The 20339-nt window shown below is 40.9% G+C and overlaps 1 long non-coding RNA gene across 1 annotated transcript in view; it reads right to left on the bottom strand.

Annotated features, from left to right (window-relative positions):
- Window positions 1-8965: 8965 nt before the first annotated feature.
- LOC124233483 (uncharacterized) overlaps window positions 8966-20339 on the bottom strand; it is a 37409-nt gene continuing 26035 nt past the window's right edge. Inside the window, exon 3 of the long non-coding RNA XR_006887072.1 lies at window positions 8966-9112. This is a non-coding gene — a long non-coding RNA (uncharacterized LOC124233483). The remainder of the gene's footprint in view (window positions 9113-20339) is intronic.

The raw sequence follows: 20339 nt of genomic DNA, 5'->3' as shown, positions 1-20339 counted from the left end.
GCTGCCCAAAATGGCTGGGATCGGGGGACCTGGATAAGTTCACCACAGTGGAAAGAGGTAAGTGTTTTTAGAAGGAGCAAATTAAAATATTTCACACAATCTTTTAAAAATCATCTTAAATATTTGCATTTTCTGCATGTTTGTGCTCTGGAGCAAAGCCCAGGGATGTTTTTTTTCAATCCCTCCCATCCTTCAAGGCACGTCTCAAGCATCTACCTCCACAGCTGCTTCTCCTGAATCTCTCATTTATTCCAGTACAAAGTTCTTTTCAACAAATATTTGTGTTCCCTCCTTCCTTTGAATCCCCATAGCTCTTTGCACCCTTCTTGCTCACTCACCCCACCTGAAGTTCACCTCATATGACAGCTGTCTGTCCTTATCTAATCCTCCCCTCTGATGGCAAGCTCTGTGACAGCAGCATCTCTTTGTGTCCCATACCGAAAACCATCACTTAGGTACTAAATATCTGTTTAATTGGACTGAATACTCCAATCATTTGATTAGCATCAGATTACTTTCTTAGGCAAGGGAGGCAATGCTGAATAAACGGTTTATAGACCCTCGTGGCCATTTTAAAATAGCTCCTCTTCCAGAAACCGTCGTCTCTACATAGAAGTTGTGATTCAATTCTAAAATAGAAAAACAATATTTGTTTCCTAAAAAACTTTTACCAACTCGACAGATACAGAGAGATTATTTTTAGTTGACCAAGTTTATCAAAACCATTCCTAATTTCAGGAAGGAAGGCAGAACTAATTTTGAAATTCCATCTCTTTGATTATTGCTATGAAAATATATGTAATCGATATTTCACACTAGTGAATATTTATAAAAGATATTTTGCCCTGTGTGGATATGCCCCAAATTAATATTATTTTATATGGACAACGCAAGCTTTTTTTAAAAAAATCAATTTAGACTTTTCTTTGTTAGTTTCATAGTACCTGTTTCAATAGTTTCAGTGTAAAGCTTTCCAGTATTTTTCTCAATCTCCTATTAGTATGGGTATTTCAGGAAAGATCATGGTTTTCCTTCTGTTTCTACGTGGCATGGCAGAAGCAGCCATGTCAATTGTATGGTATCTGTGTGAGCTGGATTCTAATTTTGACTTTGGCAATAAATAAATGAGTGATCTGGAACAAGTCACATTCGGTCTCAACTTCCTTATCTGAATCTGCATTATGGGGGAATTAGGCATCAGGATTTGCCATCAGCAGTTCAGGATTTCCTGTCCCCTCCTCACTTGCCAAGGCCCATGGCTGAGGCTCCTTGGTTCACTTCCTTTCTCCCCCTGTGCAGCTGCACCCAACCACTCTAAAAGAACCAGGCCCAGGTGTCTGGAGGCTGAGTGATGATCCATCCAGGACAGGAAGCCTGTGTTGCCATGCTTGGGGTGAGCATGTGGGGAGAGGGTGTGAGGTGAAGAGACTTAAGCATGGGCAGAGGCAAAGCCTGGAGAAGAAGTTGCAGGAAGAATGGATCCTGCCTGCCCAGCATCCTGGGGCAGAGGGGAAGAGAAGACAAGGGAGTAAGGACAGAAGGAACTCCCTGGCCTAGGAGACCAGTGCTCAGGTTGGCAGGGTTCCAAGTCCTGGGGTTGTCACTAGGAAGTTTGGGTCTGTAGACAATGCTCCCTCCCTCGCAATCCCCACAAACTCCAGGATAGACTTCTAGCAGCCTCATTAAGGGCCTCCTTCACACTATAGGGTTAGTCAATTTCATGAGAGGATTAGATCTCCGGCGATGAAAAAGCATGACACCTTGTGAGTCTAAAGTGGGAACAGGCCCCCTCTCCACCCTTTGCCCACCAGGGGAAGGTCCTGTGAATAAAGGAAACCCTTGGGATCTTCCTTCTCTTTCCCAGTTGGAATTCATGTAAGCCCACCTGTATTCCATTGGATTCTGTCCCTTGAGGGTTTACCTCTGCTTCTGGGCTCCACGCTTCCCAGTACCCTCTCTCTTCTTCAAGATTGCATCCTAAGAATCCTTCCTCTAATCAAGACTGGACCTCAGGAATGCAGAGCTAAATGCTTCCACTCCTTTCTTTCAGCCTTGTTGCAACATTCTTTTAAGTTGAAGGAGGAGAGAGTTATAGGGAGGAAGCCAATAGTAGATACAGCTTATGCTTCTTTCTGATTTTGCTTGGGACAGGCTGTGCCTCCCAACAGACAGACTTTTTTTAACAGACTGAAATAAAGAAGCCAACAAATAAACAGTGCAGGTGGCACTTGGCAGCATGGAATTTGTCACGTATTTTAAGGGAACACTGTGCTGCTCCATTTCTTCTTAAAACTCAGCTGCCTCAAGTCTTGCTTTTCAGCTTTGGCCAATAGCTATGTGATCTGGACCTGTATATCACGTCTGCTTGTCTTGTCTAGTATTTATTTTTAAACCTTCCTGACAAGGCAGCTTTGCTAATATTTCCTGAAATATTCTTACCCCACTGCTGCCCATAATTAGGCTTTTTTTTCTTTTAAAGAGAAAATTGTTTAAAGTATATTTCTAGTATCTCAAATGACTATTAAAGAAATCTAACTGCTTTGCCCTCTCTGCCTATCAATGCAGATCCTACTCCTGCTTCTACAGGACATTATTTTATTTAGAGCTGGGGTGTTGTTGAGGATGTTAACCCCTATATCACTTTATCCTCACTTTGCAAAAACCTGCAGAAAAATGTCTCAGACCTAAGTGCAGGAAATCTTTTGCTTCTCCTCTTTAAGCAGTGCGTTTTCACAGATAAGAATGTGATTCTTGTAATGACAATGTTTGGCCCAGCTCAACTACAGATATTGTGTAAACCCCCCACAGCATGCCTCCTGGGTACCAATTTTCATACTGGTCTCATCTGATCACTCTGTGTGTGTGTGCGTGTGTACGGGGGTGGGAGGTCGATTTCTCCTAATTTTCAGGAAAGATTTTTCTCCAATTTGTTTATATTTCAGGCTATTTTTTTAACTCTTTATTTTGAATGAATTTTAGGTTTGCAGAAAAGTTGCCAACATAGAACAGAGAGTTTCTGTGCACCCTTCATCCAATCTCCCTTAACTTTTACTTCTATTCTCTTGAATATATTTGTGAAGGTCACCCGAAATTCTTGTTGGCACAAGGCCCACAGGTGTGTCACTAATTTGGCCACCCAGAGGTTGTGTGCCACAGAGCAGATGGGTTGGAAATGACTGATGCAGACATCTCTGGCAGCTTTGACATGGAAGGATGCCGAGCTTAAAAATGAACTGCACCTCCTAATAACTTGCTCAAAACTGATCTGGCCACAAGCAACTAGGAACTGAAAAAGATGATCCAAAGAAAACTGGCCGATAGAACAATCTGGTGAAAATTCTGAATTTGTAGAAACTGCTGTTAAAATATTAATAATTAGTATTAATCACAGGGTAGTTTCATAACCCTTTATGTGGCTTTAAGCATTTGTGTCCACATATCACTTTTTTCCCACTATCTGGATGTAAAATAATTCTTAATTTGTTTTTGGCCAATAGAATACTAGTTAAAACAGCGTCGAGGTCCAACAGTTTGTGGCCTTCTTATACAGAGGTTACATCAGAGGTTATAAAACATTGTTATAGCACGATCCTATTTTCAGGGGTTAGATGTGTGTGTGTGTATCCTGGAAGGAAATAACTCAAGGTTTCAAGGTGTCAACTGGATAGGTAAATTTATGAGTGTTCATAATATCCCATTTTTGCATGGCTATATTTTCTAATTTTTTTCTATTGAGTAACATTGCTTTTACACTAAGAGAAAATTAACAAAAGAAGTTAAATAATAAAATAAAGCATAAAAGAAAATATATGAAAATTCTGTTTTAATGAATCCCTTTATTAATGGATATTTATGCTGTTTTAACCAATCTACTTTTCTTGGTCTTTTAGGTTGTTCCATTTGAAGCAAAGAGTATAAGTAATCAGAAAAAAAAAAAAAAAGGAACCAATTTTAACAAGCAGACAAAAATGCTTAAGATACATAGCTACAAAGCCACCTCATGGTATATATACCAAAATTACCAACACTAAAAGAAGCAGTGATTGTGGTTACTCATTTTCATGTAGGTATTATTTTACCAATTTTCCTATTGACCAAATTACTTTTAAACTAAATACCTATAAACACTTCATATTTGGTCAAATTATATTTGGCAAAATTTCATTTTGCCAAATTGTTTTCAGTCAAATTACCTGCTGTAGTTCGTGAAATTTGAAAGATCTTGCATTTCTAGTTAGGGCTTGATGTGCTGATAATTCACAAGAGTCCCGAAATGTGAAGCAAAAAGGATGCTTTCACCAGTTCTGGAGCCAGTTCAGTCCACCTTCTGGAATGGGTTCACCATTCAATATAACGGGTCACTCAAGTTTTTCAGGGATGAGCAAGAGTTACATTCCATAGTGAGGAATAAACGCTCGCAGATAGGTGACTCTGGTAGGATTTTGGTCAAATGGCAACTGGAACGAGAATAAGCTGTTCCCCCTTTCATTACTTTAGGTGACCAGTTAGGCCATAATGAGCCTGGGGACTGTGCTGGCTGTAAGTGAGTGAGACTTTCTGCCTGGTTCTAGTGCAAGAAAAGAGTGTTCTATGATCTCACTAAAGTGACACTGAAACTTTGCAGTAAAAAAATTTCATCCTAAGGGGCCGAGTGGTTAAGTTTGTACGCTCCTCTTCGGTGGCCCAGGGTTTCGCCGGTTCGGATCCTGGGCGCAGACATGGCACTGCTCATCAGGCCACGTTGAGGTGATGTCCCACATGCCACAACTAGAAGGACCCACAACTAAAATATACAACTATATACTGAGGGGATTCGGGGAGAAAAAAGCAGGAAACAAAAAAGATTGGCAACAGTTGTTAGCTCAGGTGCCAATCTTTAAAAAAAAACAAACAAAAACCAACTTCACCCCTCAAGATGTTGAGTTTCCAGGGAAGTTGTCACAAAGCCAAAATGAATGATAGAGGCTTCTAGTGGATATTATCCTCATGTTCACAGCATCTTGTCTTTTATACACAGTGGGGTGGGCGGAGTGGGGGGAAAGGCTTAGGGCTCAGTCTCCTAAATGGTTGGTAACCAAAGGTGCCTTGAAGAAGAGAATTGGGAGTCTTTTTGTTTCTCATAAGAAGTCTTTTTGAGCCACACTGCCATTCCTAAAACCCCGCACATCCTGATGCCAGGATTTCAGGATCCTTTCACTTCTGGTGTCATCACATTCTACTTGCCCTAGCATAGTCTTAAGAGAATTTACTTAAAAACAAAATCCCCAACAAAAACTCACCTGCATAGACGTAGCAGATTTGTGAATTGGAAAACAGCCCTGGAAACTAGGTTTCTACCCTGACTGAGCAGCCCTCTTCCGGAGTGGGCTGGAACAAATCACTGATTGCTTTGCTCCTTAGTTTCTCCATCGATCTATTCATCCATCCTTCTGACAGATAATCATTAAGCACTAGGACCCTGTGGACACAAAAATAAGTAGAACCTGGTTTCTTTGTCAAGATACTTGGAATTTAGGGGAAAAGACAAACAAAAATCAAAGACTATAATCCAGTGTGGTAAATATTATGTTGGAAGTATGCAGAGATGCTAAGGGAGCAAAGAGAAGGAACATGAAATCACAATTTGAGATGGGGAGGAGAGTCAGGGACCACTTCAAAGAAGAGCTGATGTCTTCTTGGAAGCTTGAACTCTACGAAATAAGAGGGGTGCATTAATTGATCTAAAAGAACAGTCCTATATCTATATTCTTGTGTTAATTGAAGAAATGCTCACTTGAGCTCCCCATATAGGGAGATTTCCAGAGCTGCAAGAAAGAAGCAAAAGATATGGGCAAATCTGCCCAATTTATCCATGATTGCTTATACCCTAAAGAGTAGTCTAGGTCTTAAGACCTCCTACCTAATGTGCTCCAAGAACTGAATCTTGGTTGCTGGGATCTTCCTGTCACTTAATGCATTTACCGCTAGTCATTTGAAGGGTATCTGGCCTTCATGAAAAGGCTCACCCCTCTACAGCTCTTCCCTCTCAACAGCTCCTTCCTCTGAACATTTCCTTGTAATAAACTGTGTAGTCTTTTTACTTTAGGTTGAATCATTCAAGTGTTATAATATTCACAGAGAAGCAACCACCAAACTTTGTCTCCATTTATGGTACATGTAACCCAAAGTTAGTTTTTCATTAAATATCTCTAGTTACCATTTGATTGTATTTTAAAACAATATCTCATTTTTCTAAAAGCGACTTGCTCCAAATCTGAAATAACTATAGACACAGTTGCAAATCTATAAAAATTGTTTAAAAAATCATAAGCAGACAATTTCAATTTCTAGCATATATTGTTGGTTCCCTTCCAAATGTCTACTTTTTACTCTTCTTATTCTTAAGAGGATTCCAGTTTGGTCCAGGATGCTAATTAGTCCAAGTCAATCATGAGAATTCTATCCCCAGTCAGTGGTTGGTTTAGGAAATGGCAATTCTGGGCCCTGAGGACAAGTCAGCTGGGGAACCCCTGGGAAAGGTTTCTTTCTCCTTATCTGATAAGGGGTTAACATCCAAAATATGTAAAGAACTCATACATCTCAACAACAACAAAACTAACAACCCAACTAAAAAATGGGCAAAAGATCTGAAAAGACTTTCTCCAAAGAAGATATACAGATGGCTAACAGGCACATGAAAAGATGTTCAACATCACTAATTATTAGGGAAATGCAATCAAACTACAATGAGATATCACCTCACTCCCGTCAGAATGGCTATAATTAACAAGACAGGAAACAATAAATGTTGGAGCAGATGTGGAGAAAAGGGAACCCTCATACACTGCTGGTGGGAGTGCAAACTGGTACAGCGCTATGGAAAACAGTATGGAGATTCTTCAAAAAATTAAGAATAGATCTACCATATGATCCAGCTATTCCACCGCTGGGTATTTATCCAAAGAACATGAAAACACAAATGCATAAAGATATATGCACCCCTATGTTCACTGCATTATTCACAATAGCCAAGACTTGGAAGCTACCTACGTGCCCATCAAGGGACAAATGGATAAAGAAGATGTGGTATATATACACAATGGAATACTACTCAGCTATAAAAAAGGATGAAATTTGGCCATTTGTGACAACATGGATGGACCTTGAGGGCATTATGCTAAGTGAAATAAGCCAAAGGGAGAAAGTCAAATACCAAATCATCTCACTCATAAATAGAAGATAAAAACAGCAACAAACACACACACGGAGACAGAAATTGGATTGGTGGTTACCAGAGGGAAAGGGAGAAGGGAGGACAGTAAAAGGGGTGATTAGGCACTTGTGTATGGTGATGGGTTGTAATTAGTCTTTGGGTGGTGAATGTGCTGTAATTTACACAGAAATCGGAATATAACAATGTACACCTGAAATTTGTATAATGTTACTACAATAAAAAAATAAAATAAAATAAAAGGTTTCTGTCTCCTAAAAGAGACACAGAAGGAGATGTTCTCCCTCCTTCCTTGGAACATTGCTGTGTCAGCATGTGCTTCTGGAACCACTGCAGCCATATTGTCACCAGTTGGAGGATGAAGCCAAGCATGAAAGGCAGAGGTGGTAGAATTACCAGGAGTAAAATGGGGCCTGAAGTATGGTACCTGGACTCCATCCTCCTTGGAGCCTCTTTGTTCCATGAGACAATAAATTGCCTTGTTGTTTAAGCCATGATGAGTCAGGATTTTCAATTATTTGCAGCCAAAAGCATCCTAACTAACAGCCAAGTACACACTGAAGTTTATGCACTCCATTCATAGAACATGACGTCAGGAATTTAGTTCTAGGAAACAGGGTTATCTGATTTCCCCAGTTCTAGGAACAAGCTCAGCTGATTTCCCAGTTCATGGCAGATTAGAAACAGCACATTAGAAGTGGAGAAAGGGACTGTTAGAGATAGACAGCCAGACAGGGAAGGAAGAGACCTCAAGGCAGAAACAAGAATTCGGACATATCAGTGTGGGATTATTTAACGTTGAGACAAACAAGTCCTCCCACTTCCGTCGCCCTTGTGGGTATCAGAGTACATCTCAATGACTAATCCACAGTGACGGCCACGTGGCATCAAGGGAAGTTTGCTTTCTGTTTAGTGTATTCTGTTTTAGAAGGGGAATGAGTCCGACTGATATTTAAAAATATTTCTTGGTAAATAAGGAAAAGGTTAAATGATTAAAGGGATAAGCTATTTCAAAAGGCACATAGAGAACAAACTCACTCCCTTGCAATGCTCAATAAATGAGAGCTGTACATATATGCAAATAGAATCTGGTAGAAGGTTGCTTCATCCAGAGAAAAGGAAGCCGGAAACAATGAGGCAGTATTTTGATTGCTACGTAGAGCAGCTTATTTCAGTTTTGGTTCCCCGAGAAGCCCCAGCAGAGGAGAAGCAGAGCTGGCGGATAAGGACCGGGTGCAAGTTACTTTAGTTTGGTTCAACGGCTCAGCAAGCCTGGCTAAGCTGTCTCCTCAGAAGCCGGCCTGTAGGAAGTAAATAAGCTGCTTGCCTCGCTTCCTAAAGGGGGTTGAGCACTTGTAATTAAAATGTAAATAATTCTCAGGGCCAACAGCTTGTAGACAAAAATGACTGGAAAGATCGCAGACACTAAAATTGCACCACGGAAAACAGGTTCTAAGTCTTTGTCCACACAAATGCTAAACCCACCAGTTGATTTAGTCACCTGGGTGAGAAATCACTCAAACGAAGTTATTTGCAACCATGCACAGGAAATCAGCTGGTTACAATACTCTGCTGACGACAGGGACTAACACTGAGGGTGGTTTGTTTACCAGGTTCCCGGGGCTTGGACAACTCAGAACACAGGTGTTGAGATGAAGACAGGTGTTGAGATGAACTCAGGGTTTTTCTGCAGTCAGCTGGTGAAATCTGTGGTCTCACAGACCTCCCACTCTTGGATTGGGAGAGCTGCTCCAGGCTGCACAGCTGCAGGCTCAGCTCAGTACTCCAGAAGCCCAGCTAAGTCCTGCTGAGGCTCAGAAGTGAAGATGAGCTGTCTGTACAGGCATCCATCCATCAGGCTGTTACTTTGGTTTTAAAATAACTCTTCATTTGAAGAGTACCCTGAAAAATAAATAAATAAATAGCTAAATAAAATGAGAGAAAACCAAATACCTTTACTGTCTAATTACCATCAAATGTGAATGTGCCTTATACATAGTAGGTACTTGTAATATTTTAAATAATAATAAGTAATTTATTAACCTGAATACTATATGAAGGAAATATATAAAGAATAAAAGAATTTTATTAAGAATGAAACTTAAGACTATTTAGATTACTGGTTTTCAACGGCACTTTTTCCCCTTCACACTAGTGTATTGTCATCCATACAGAGATTGTTACTGGTTAAGTTTATAATTATTATTAATAGCCAACATTTTGGCATTGTGCTAAATATTCTACATTCATTATTTCATTTTATTATCACAACAGCCTGTGTAGAATTATTAAGCCCATTTTACAGATGGAGAAAATGAAACTTTGAGATGTAAAGTACTTTGCCTGAGAACGTAGATTGGGGAAATGGTCAGATTACCAGCCAAACGTGGGTTCATGCCAACGCCAAAGCCCTCACCACCTCATCGTTACTGACAAGAGTTGTCCTGAAGTTTTCCAAGGTTTCCTCTAGTTCTTTAAATAAAGGGGACTCAAGAATCTCTCACTTGCATTCTAACATGTTTCTAGGGAGAGAGGATCAGCTAACATGTGGGAAATGGTGAGCATTATGTACGCAAGAAGTCTCTCGTGTGTGTTACAGTAGAGAAGAGATTGAGACCTGATTTTAGACTTACTTCTTCAGCTGACTCTATTTATTGAAACTGAGTTTAGCCCAACACTGCAGTATTCTCCAATTCAAAGTTCTAAATAATCTTTACTCTAGTTTTTTCATTCTCCTGAAATGCTTACTTGATTTTTAAGGTTCATTAAAAAAAAAAAACAAAACTGATTTAAAGTTTTCTCATACTCTACATTCATTCATATTTTAGACTCATGCATTCGGCTAGTTACCATTCATTGCCCTCATAATGTCTAAACAATAGCAAGTCTACAGCAGAAGGCGGTGGCACCAGTAGCTTGTTAGCACAGTCTGTCTTGGAAGGCCCCACTTTCCTTCTTGATTACTCGGTTTGGATTAATTTAGCTGATCTCAGGGTGGGTCCTATCTTTGTGGGTACTGCCTTTCGGATATATCAGCTAGTTCAGGCACCTATATTTTAGAGTACTATCTTTCAATATTAATTTAAATATGTATTATAATTTAAATATATATGGCTTTTGTAAAATATGCATGTTACAAAATACATGCTCACTATTTCAGCTATACAAGCTCACTGGAAAAAAAGTATTAAATGACAAGAAATATATGAAAATTTTAAGAAATTTTACTGCCTAAGATAATTATTTTTTAAAATTTAGTGTGTTACCTTTCACATTTTGGAGTTGACTCTCTTTTGTGAAAGTTCCCGACTCTGTTCCACTCCCTGACTTTGGAGGGGTCCCCTCTTTCCTTCACTTTTTATTGGCCCTGTTGTGCTCAATTTGATTCCACTTCTAGGAGTTTCTCCTCTGGGTGGGGCCTTGTCTTGGAAGGCAGCTGCTGTCCCCTGTTCTGTGGATCTCCTGGTCTCGCACCCTTAAGACACCCAGCTGCCTCTCCTCTGCATCCATTAACAGAAACTGTGGTTTGCCATCACCTGCTGTCACTTCACGGTCTGTGGGCATATCCTGTACCCAGTTTGGCTGCATACGTTGTTCACGGGTTTTGGTTTTTCTATTTAGTTTTTCTGTCTGTTTTTACATAGAAATATAGAAAGATTCAAAAGCCATGTGACTATTACTTCTGTCTTCCCAGAATCTCCCTCTAGGCTCAGGCTTCCTATTTTGAATGAGTTAAAGCTAGCTAGAGAACAAGATCAATGTCAACCTTAATTGGCCCCAGATAAGAAATAATGTTTTTGGGGGGCTGGCCCAGTGGCACAGCGGTTAAGTTCGCACATTCCACTTTGGCAGCCCTGGGGGTTTGGTGGCCCTGGGGGTTAGCTGGTCCAGATCCCTGGTGCGGACATGGCACCGCTTGGCAAGCCCTGCTGTGGTAGGCGTCCCACATATAAAGTAGAGGAAGATGGGCACAGCTGTTAGCTCAGGGCCAGTCTTCCTCAGCAAAAAGAAGAGGAGGCTTGGCGGCAGATGTTAGCTCAGGGCTAATCTTCCTCAAAAAAAAAAGAAAAGAAAAGAAATAATGTTCTACATACACTGTTTTTCAATCCTGGCTTCACATCAGCAGCACCTCAGGAGCTGTAAAAATGCTGATGCCAGGGTCCCATCCCCAGGAGACTCTGAGTTAATTAGTCTGGGCTGGTGTGCTCCCTAGGTGGTTCCAATGTATAGCCAAGGTGACAACCAGTAACAAGAAGAAAAAAAGTGATAAAGCATTCTGAAGTCCTTAGCAATCTGCTGAGACTAAACTAGTTACTCTCTGCTCAGTTTCCTCATGAGTGTAGTCCCCTCCTCATTCATTATCTTGTACGGCTCAGGTGAGGCTGACCCAGTCCCAGAGACTGGAGTGGTCAAGTGACACAGGTGTGGCCAATCAAGGTGCTCCATTCCTGTCCAGGGATAAAGACAAGACCCAGGCCAAACCAATGACAAATTTCCCCATGATATTTGCTAGAGTTATCATGAAAGTCACTCTCTTCTCACAGAAATTGTAAGCTGCAAGATCAAGGTAAACTTTGAACTTTCTTTTGCCGTCTTTACTCCAAAATGAGAAAAATCTGCCTGAGAATGAAGCACAGAAAGAAAAGCATTGTTGAGAGATGGAAAGGGTAGAAAGTATCCTGATAACACTATTGATGGAGTTTTTCGGGGTCTGAAATATAATACCCTCTTTGTCTAAATTCAGAATAAATTGAGAGGTAGATGCAGAGGTTGGGTAAATGGAGATGAAATAGTTTTATTACTGATAAGCTGACTGAGCTCATGGCTTTGGATTGCTGCCCGAAAGAACTTTCTAACCTTCTACTCCTTAGTTAATTTGATTTACAACCAGCCACTGGCATGGCTGGAATCTTTAGACTTTGCCCTCCTTTGCAGAGTGCTTAGCACAAGGTAGGAGGGCGGACTGGAAGACAGATGATCTGAACAGACAAAACGAAGGGCCCTGGAGGAGCTGAACCATGCCCACATGCCCAATCGTTTTCCCAGTTCACCAGCTGGATAACTGTCTCCCAGGCCATGGCTCATGGTTTGGTGACCTGAGTTTCTGCTAGAGTTTAGCCCCCACTCTCCTCCTCTGCACCCATGTACCTACAGACCCAGATCACGCCTCCTACCCTTGGGAGGAATGAATGAGGCAGGGACGGTGCTAGAGTTCTTCTCATGCTTGTTCACCCCGAGAGATTTACAATTAGCTGAGCCCCTGGGTCTAGCTACATATGAAGCCACTTGCACTCCTGAATTTCCCAATTGTGACCAAATAAATTCTCTTTCTTTGTTTTGGCCAGTTGACTTAGGTTTTTGTCATTTACAAACCCAAAGTTTTGATTATCACATTAGCTGATTTTCTTATGCTTAATAAAATTAATTTCAAGAAACACGTGTTGAGTGGCTTTAGGGAAATACCACCTTTTCTAGTGCTATAACTGGGCCTCCTTTGAGTGCACATTATGCTTATTATTGCATCTGGATATGATCGTCCTTTTGGGATCTTCAGAATGTGGCCTTACCTTCAGGCTCTCCGAGTTCCCGTCACCGCTCCTTCACTCTCTCCCTTTTGGTCCGAGGTGGTAACAGTTTCACTATTACTGGCCCTCGCATACTGAACCATTCCTTGTTGTTCCTCTGTCCGCCCACACCTTTTGTAAACAGTCCTTTCATTAATCCTCCTTGAGTTATTCTCCTTGTTCTTTGACTAGCATCTTTTCCCATTGGCCTCTTGACTGGCAGCAGATCTGTCATTGTTACATTGACACAGGCATAGCTTCACAGGCGCTAAAATGTTCTCAGGACAGCTGACACAGTCACTTTTAAATGTATCTACTATACAAAGGTCAAAACCTCTTAATCTTTTGCCCAAGAGGAACGTTCTTCTCCCCCTGTCCCCAACAAGTATGTTTGGCTATCTATTTAAGAGAAATCAATTTCTCCAAAAAAACGTTACCCCTCCTTTTTTTTCCCCCGATCAGATGAACAAGAACAATAAAATATACAAACATGCAGTAGGAAGAAGTGTTTGCTCATCTCAGAATCCTCCAAGCGGTGGGAAGACATTAGAAAATTTACTTAGTCAATTGAAACTGTAAACATTGCTTTAAAGTATAACATTAAAAAGGAGCTTGAGAATAAAGTGTTATTTTGGGGGAGAGGTAACATGCTCTGGTTTTTCATGCACTAGTCTCAGATGAGTGTACTGTTTCTTCCTACTCTTTCCCCTCTTTTTTCCCTTTAACCAAGGGAGAAAGAATCTAAAATGCTATTTCTTATTTCCATTTTTTCCTCATTACTATCTACTAACTTCATCTGATATTAAAAGAGCACTAGACATAATTAAAGTTGCTTTTTGGAGGGGTGTTTTAAATGGTACTGATGTGCTGCTGAGGGTCTTTTAGCTCCATGGTATAAACAATGAGTCAATAGCTTTCACTATGCTCCAAAATAAACAATGAGAAAACAGTGGGAAAAAAAGACATCTTGTGCACAATATTTATGAGGAGCCTTAACAAGAAATGTACATGACCTATATAAGGACAATTATGTAACTTTATTCAGTATATAAAGAAGACAAATGATAACGATGAAAGTTAGTTTTTCTGGGGCCGGTACAGTGGCGTAGTGGTTAAGTTTGTGCACTCTGCTTTGGCAGCGTGGGGTTCACAGCTTTGGATGCTGGGCATGGACCTATACAACACTCGTCAGGCCATGCTGTGGCAGTGTCTTTCATATAAAATGGAGGAAGACTGGCACACATGTTAGCTCAGGGCCAATCTTCCTCAGCCAAAAAAAAAAAAAAAATAGCATTTCTGTGTCCTTCGTGCTAGGCACTGTACTCCAGGCTTTCCCTTTGTCATCTCCTTATCTATGAAGTGGAGAAGTGCTGCAGTGGCCAGCACACAGCTCTTGAGCCTGACTCAGTTGACTTAAATTCTCTGTGCTTCAGTTTATCCATCTATAAAACTGGGAGAGGGACAATACGTACCTCACAGGACTGTTGTAATGTTTAAATAAGTTACTACTGGGGGCCAGCCCGGTGACGCAGCAGTTAAGTGCATGAGTTCTGCCTTGGCAGCCCAGGGTTCGCCGGTTTGGATCCCAGGTGCGGACATGGCACCACTTGGCACGCCATGCTGTGGTAGGCATCCCACATATAAAGTAGAGGAAGATGGGCACGGATGTTAGCTCAGGGCCAGTCTTCCTCAGCAAAAAGAGGAGGATTGGTGGCAGATGTTAGCTCAGGGCTAATCTTCCTCAAAAAAAAAAATTTAAATAAGTTACTACCTATAAAGTGCTTAGAACAGTGCCTGGTAAATAGCATGCTCTTGCTATATGTTCATTATTTTCACCACTTCTTACAACAAACTCATGGCAAAGGCACTGTTACTATAATCACATTACAGAAGAAGAAACTGATATCAGAGAGGCTAGGAGCTTGCCTAATGTCATCCAGCAAGTAAGTGACTGGGATTCCTATGCTGACCTGTCCAGCTCAAGAGCCAGGACTCTGTATTTATTACATGTTTGTGTTTCCAGATAAGAAGGCAATGAAATTTGTTTTGACACTTTGTAGAGTAATTCTAGACTTCAACTGGAGGAATTAACAGGTAAAGAATTTTTAAAATAGAGAAATAATAGGCAATAAATCATACAAGATGGCATCAAAAATTTAAATATTTCTATGTTCAAATAGAAGATAATTAGGGTGATGGAAATGTTCTCTGTCTTGATTGTGGTAGTGGTTATACTACTGTAATCCTAGCCAAATTCTTAAAACTTTACACTTAAAAAAGGTGAGTTTTATGTGTGAAAATTATACTGCAATAAAACTTGGGAAAAAAAGAAGACAAGTAAAATTTAAAAGGCAAGCAATCAACTAGGGGGAAATTTACCCAAACAGGACAAAGAGTTAAAATTTTTGCTATAGCACCAACCAAAGCTAGTCAGTCACATAACATATGACCCAGCAATTCCAGTCCTGGGTATACACCCAGAAATGATTGCTCATATCTGCCAAAAGACATGTGAAGAATGTTCATAGCAGCCTTATTCACAATAGCTCCAAACTGCAAACAACCCAAATTTCCATCAACAATAGAATAAATAAATAAATTGTGGTATAGCTACACAATGGAAAACAACACAGCAATGAAAAAGAATGAATGATACAGGCAACATGGATAAATTTCCCAAGTGTAATGTTGAATGAAAGAAGCCTGACACAAAAGAGTACATACAGGATGTTTCCATTTATAAGAAGTACAAAACCAATTAAACTTATCCATGATGATAGAAATTAGAAGAGTGGTGATTTGGGAGTGGTAACTGCAGATGGGAAGAGATATGGGGGAGCCGCTGGATGCTGGAAATGTTCTATATCTTGACTCGGGTGGTGGTTACACGGGTGTGTACATGTGCAAAAATTTGTTGAGCTGTACACTTAAGATTTGTTTACTTTCCTGTATGTAAATTATGCCTCAAAAAAAAAAAAGACCTAATCTGAATTAATAAGACGGGCAAAGACGAGATCACAAAAGAAGAAACCAACTGACTTAACTATTATGGACACATGGATGCACGCTCCATCTTTGTAATCAGACAAATGCAAATGGAAAGCTATTTTTAGGTTATAATATCTAAGCTGAGCAACATGAGGAAGTTATGAGGAAGATCTTGAGATGAAGCCTTGTGCGCAAATGACTATTAAGGACTCTTAAATAAAAAACCAGTAAGGGAGTGGGTGAAATGGAGTAGTGGAGAGGAAGAAGCCATGCAAACGTGTCATTTCTGGTGAGGTCTCATTCTCAGCCTAGACCCACGGGAGCTCTGGAGTGTAAATGACACTGCATAGCTTATTCTGCCCCAAGGCAAGTCACTTGGGCTTTCCTACACCTCTGCTGGTCAGGAGCTGGCTACTGAGGGAGGGAGTCTGACATTCCCACCCCCAACCCCCCCCCCCCCCCCCACTTTCTGCCTGTCAGTGCACCCTGCCTAAAGGGCTCCTGTAGCCCAAGGGTAGTTCTGAAGAAGGCTGCCAGTGAGTTATGTTAGAACTAAGTGTGCAGAAGCTGGGGGATGTGCACACAGAAACAATAACTGGGATCCGGGGACTCTAGGGGAGCACTGATGGCGTCTGCAACAGTGGTGTTGACACTAGGGTGGGGGATTAGTAGCCTGAAGACATCACCTTGCATGAGATTCAAATGACGAATTATGACCAGTTGAACAAGTGGAGAATTAAAGCCAGGAATGAGTGAATGAATGAATGGTCTCCCCCTAATCTACTCTGTCTAATAACCTTCATTATTTTTTATATAAAACAGGTGCTTTGTCTCTAAGTTTAGCAGAAGGGAAATGTAGGAGATCTATAGACAAAGAGGTGAGGAGTTGATTTGTTTAGAAAACATGCAGATCCTGTTCAAATCTTAGAATTTGATGAGTCACGTATGTGCCACAGAGAACACCTGGGTTGTGAAATTGTGTGTTTGTTCTCCCTGGCAGGTCTATTGGGTTGCCCTCCATTCTTGTCCTACCGTACACAGGCATGCACAGTCCCTTCTGTGCTAGAGTACTTTGCAGTTTATCGCTTTTGATTTTAATGACATTCTGTGACGCAGCAGGACCAGTTGTTTTCCAGATGAGGAAAGTGAGGCCAGATAGATTAAATCCTAGCTTCTCAAACCCAGATGAGGAAAGTGAGGCCAGATAGATTAAATCCTAGCTTCTCAAACCTATGAGCTCATCATAGCCACTTGTGGGAGTTTTGCAAACTACTATTTGGAGCCTAGAGATGAGGAACAATCCCTGCTTTTAAAAAGCTCCCAGGGTAATCCTGAAGTACAGCCAGGTTTGGGAACACGGGATTAAGTGATCTTCCCAGGGTCCTGAGGACAGTAAGAAAATACACCCAAGCCATTAATTTACTTTTTCATTCATCCACCCACTTACTTATTGAGCATTTACTTTGTGACAAGGATTCTGCTAAATACTAGAAATGCAACAGAGAAAAGACAGTCATAAAAGATGACGGTGTGGGAAGGGATTAGGGTATAAAGTAGGAGCAGCAAGGTATTGCATCACACAGTTTCTTAGGGCACCATCCAGCACTACTGGGCAGACAAAGCCTGCAGTGAACTTGAAGATGAGACAGACATTGAACTAATAGTTCCAAATGTGATAAACCTTATAAAACTAGAGATTTAGAGCATTTGGGGAATGATAATGTCAATCATCTTCACATACATAAGAGTTGCTGGTCATTGTGGGCCACTGGCACTGTCCTATGAAGACAATCAAAACTGCTAAGAGGTTTTAGTGCTCTTTCATTAAAACATTACAGCATTACAGAAGCCCACGGGTAGGCTGATGCACAGACGTGCCCCTGACTTTTTGATCTCTAATTCCACAAACCAGATTAAACTCCCTACTGTGCGATTTTTTTTTAAAAAAAATAGTTATCTAAGTCAAATAGAACAGTGCAGAGAACTTGCCTAGAGTCCAAACAGATATACAATTCATCCTTTATTTCCCATTTTCTTCTAATGATTCAACAGAGCAGTGGGGGAAGTGTTTTTTTAGATATGACAGGCAGACATATGGCATTTGGTGAAGTTGAGCATATAGATTTTAAGGTTTTAAGGCCTTTAGACAAGTATTCCCCCAAAGCAGGCGTGAACCATTTGTCTGAGTCTTGCAGCCCAATACACAGTGAGGGCAATGGGACTTCCCTTGCATGGGGATTGGACAGTAGCAGCTTCCCTGGAACAGGGCAGATCCATGAAGAGTTCCAGGAAGAGATGTGGAGACCGCAATTCGACTGTGCTTTCCTCTACACAGCAGCTGCCACCACGTACAACATTTGCCCCAGAAAGCTGGGTTCTCTCTGTGTTTAAAAATATATCTCTTTTTCCAGAGTATCCTCAGCATATTTTTAGCAAGCCTCAAGATAATTCTAAAGAAGGATTTAGTCTTCCTAACACTACTTTTTTGTTTTTTTGAGGAAGATTAGCCCTGAGCTAACATCTGCTGCCAATCCTCCTCTTTTTGCTGAGGAAGACTGGCCCGGAGCTAACGTCCATGTGCATCTTCCTCTATTTTATATGTGGGATGCCTGCCACAGCATGGCTTGACAAGTGGTGCATAGGTCCACGCCCGGGATCCAAAGTGGTGAACTCCAGGCCACCGAACAGGAATGTGTGAACCTAACCACTGTGCCACCAGGCTGGCCTCCTAACACTATTCTTATAAACCCTGCCATTCTGATTTATTGTCACACTGTCTTCTTTCATCTTTTTTTCATGTTCTTTGAGTTCATCAAAATCGTCCTGTCAGTCATGTCAATTTCTTTAAATTCTTCTCCTTTTTCTTCCTCTTTAGTATAATTTATGATCTCATACTTTTTTTGGGGGGGTGGGGGAGACCGTGGTACTACAAGAGTTGGTTAAGTTTTGGGTTTCAAAGTGTTTCCCTGAAGACAGTATAATGTCAACAAAGCAAGTAATTAAACTGAGTTGGTGCTGACTGTGGATGAAGTGTATGCCAAGCTGTTAACACAGCAAGTCATTAAGCAGAGTGACTACTAAACTCAGTAAAGCAAGATTTGTCCTGGGTAAGCTACCCTGGGATAATACAAAGTTGACTACATTAGGCAAACTTTCAACCAAGGAGAAGGCTGAGGACACAAGATAACTCAGCACTAAGCGACCTTTCAGAGTTGGAGAACCGGAGGGGACCTCAAAAGATCATCGGGTCTAAGCCCTGACCTCAAACACGTGATTAATTGACCCTTCTGGGCTACATGCCAGTCCATTCTGGTTTTCAGAGTCAATCAGAATAGACATGCAACTTACTTTTTAAAAGCAGCTAATTCCAACGTTGAGTGCTTCTAGATGGTTCTTCCTTGTGTCCAAATGAAGGTTCTCCCAAATTTAAGATCAGTTTTCCTTGGTCAAATTCCTGGCCTCTTGAAAAGAATTGCTCATCACCTTTCTCATTAAAGGAATTAAACTCACAGGCTCTAGAGCCAGATTGCCTGGGGTGAATACTGACTCAACCGCTTGGACCCATAGCTTCTTAACCTCTTCCTTAACTTGCCTGGGTTTTCTCATTGATAAAATGGAAATACTGCCAGTTAGCTACCTCAGAGGGTTGCTGTGAGAATTAAACGGGATAATGTATTTAAAGGTCTTGCCTACTACTGGTACATGATAAGTATTCAATAATGATAATAATAATTGTCATTATTTAATGCTTCCTATATTTGAATGTGGTAATTGAACCAATCTCTTAGTCTTCTGTTGAGCATTACAAAATTCAAATTCCCCCTTTTTCTTTTGAGGAAGATTAGAGCCCTGAGCTAACATCTGCCGCCAACCCTTCTCTTTTTGCTGAGGAAGATTGGTCCTGAGCTAACATCCGTGCCCATTTTCCTCTACTTTATATGTGGGATGCCTGCCACAGCACGGCTTGACAAGTGGTGTGTAGGTCCACACCTGGGATCTGAACTGGCAAACCCAGGGCCGATGACCCGGAATGTGCAAACTTAACTGCTGCGCCAGCAGGCTGGCCCCTCAAATTCCCTTTTAAACACGCCAAAATTGTCTCACCTTTTTTCTGAAAAATCAGTCCGAGCCTATTTAATATCATGGTTAATATCCTTATACACTCAAAAGACTAAGAAATCTACTATAGCACATCATGTCTTTTATTATAATGACTTTGAATCTTTAAAGGAAAGATTGCATGATACTCAGTATACTGAAATTCTTCTGAATTTGAGGAAGATGTCAGCCAAGATACATATTACCTTTTCTTTTTAAATCAACCCTTAAAGGGAAAATCAGCAATTAGCCAGGTCCTGAGAATATAGTGTTGAAAAGTAATAGACATGCTGTTTGCTTTCATGGTGCTTACAATCTGGTGGGGGAGGCAGATGTTAATAAAATAGTCATAAAAACCGAGGGCCTAATTAACAAGTGAGATAAGAGTTATACAGAAATGAAGCAGGCTTCAGTGTGAGTATATTAAAAAGGAGGCTGACGTCACCAGATTTCCCTGAAGAAGTGACTCTAGAATCTAG

Source organism: Equus quagga, unplaced genomic scaffold, assembly GCF_021613505.1.
Source record: "Equus quagga isolate Etosha38 unplaced genomic scaffold, UCLA_HA_Equagga_1.0 203_RagTag, whole genome shotgun sequence".
NCBI classification, from domain to species: Eukaryota; Metazoa; Chordata; class Mammalia; order Perissodactyla; family Equidae; genus Equus; species Equus quagga.
Note: the sequence above shows the minus strand (reverse complement) of the source record. Positions and strands in the feature narration are given on the sequence as shown.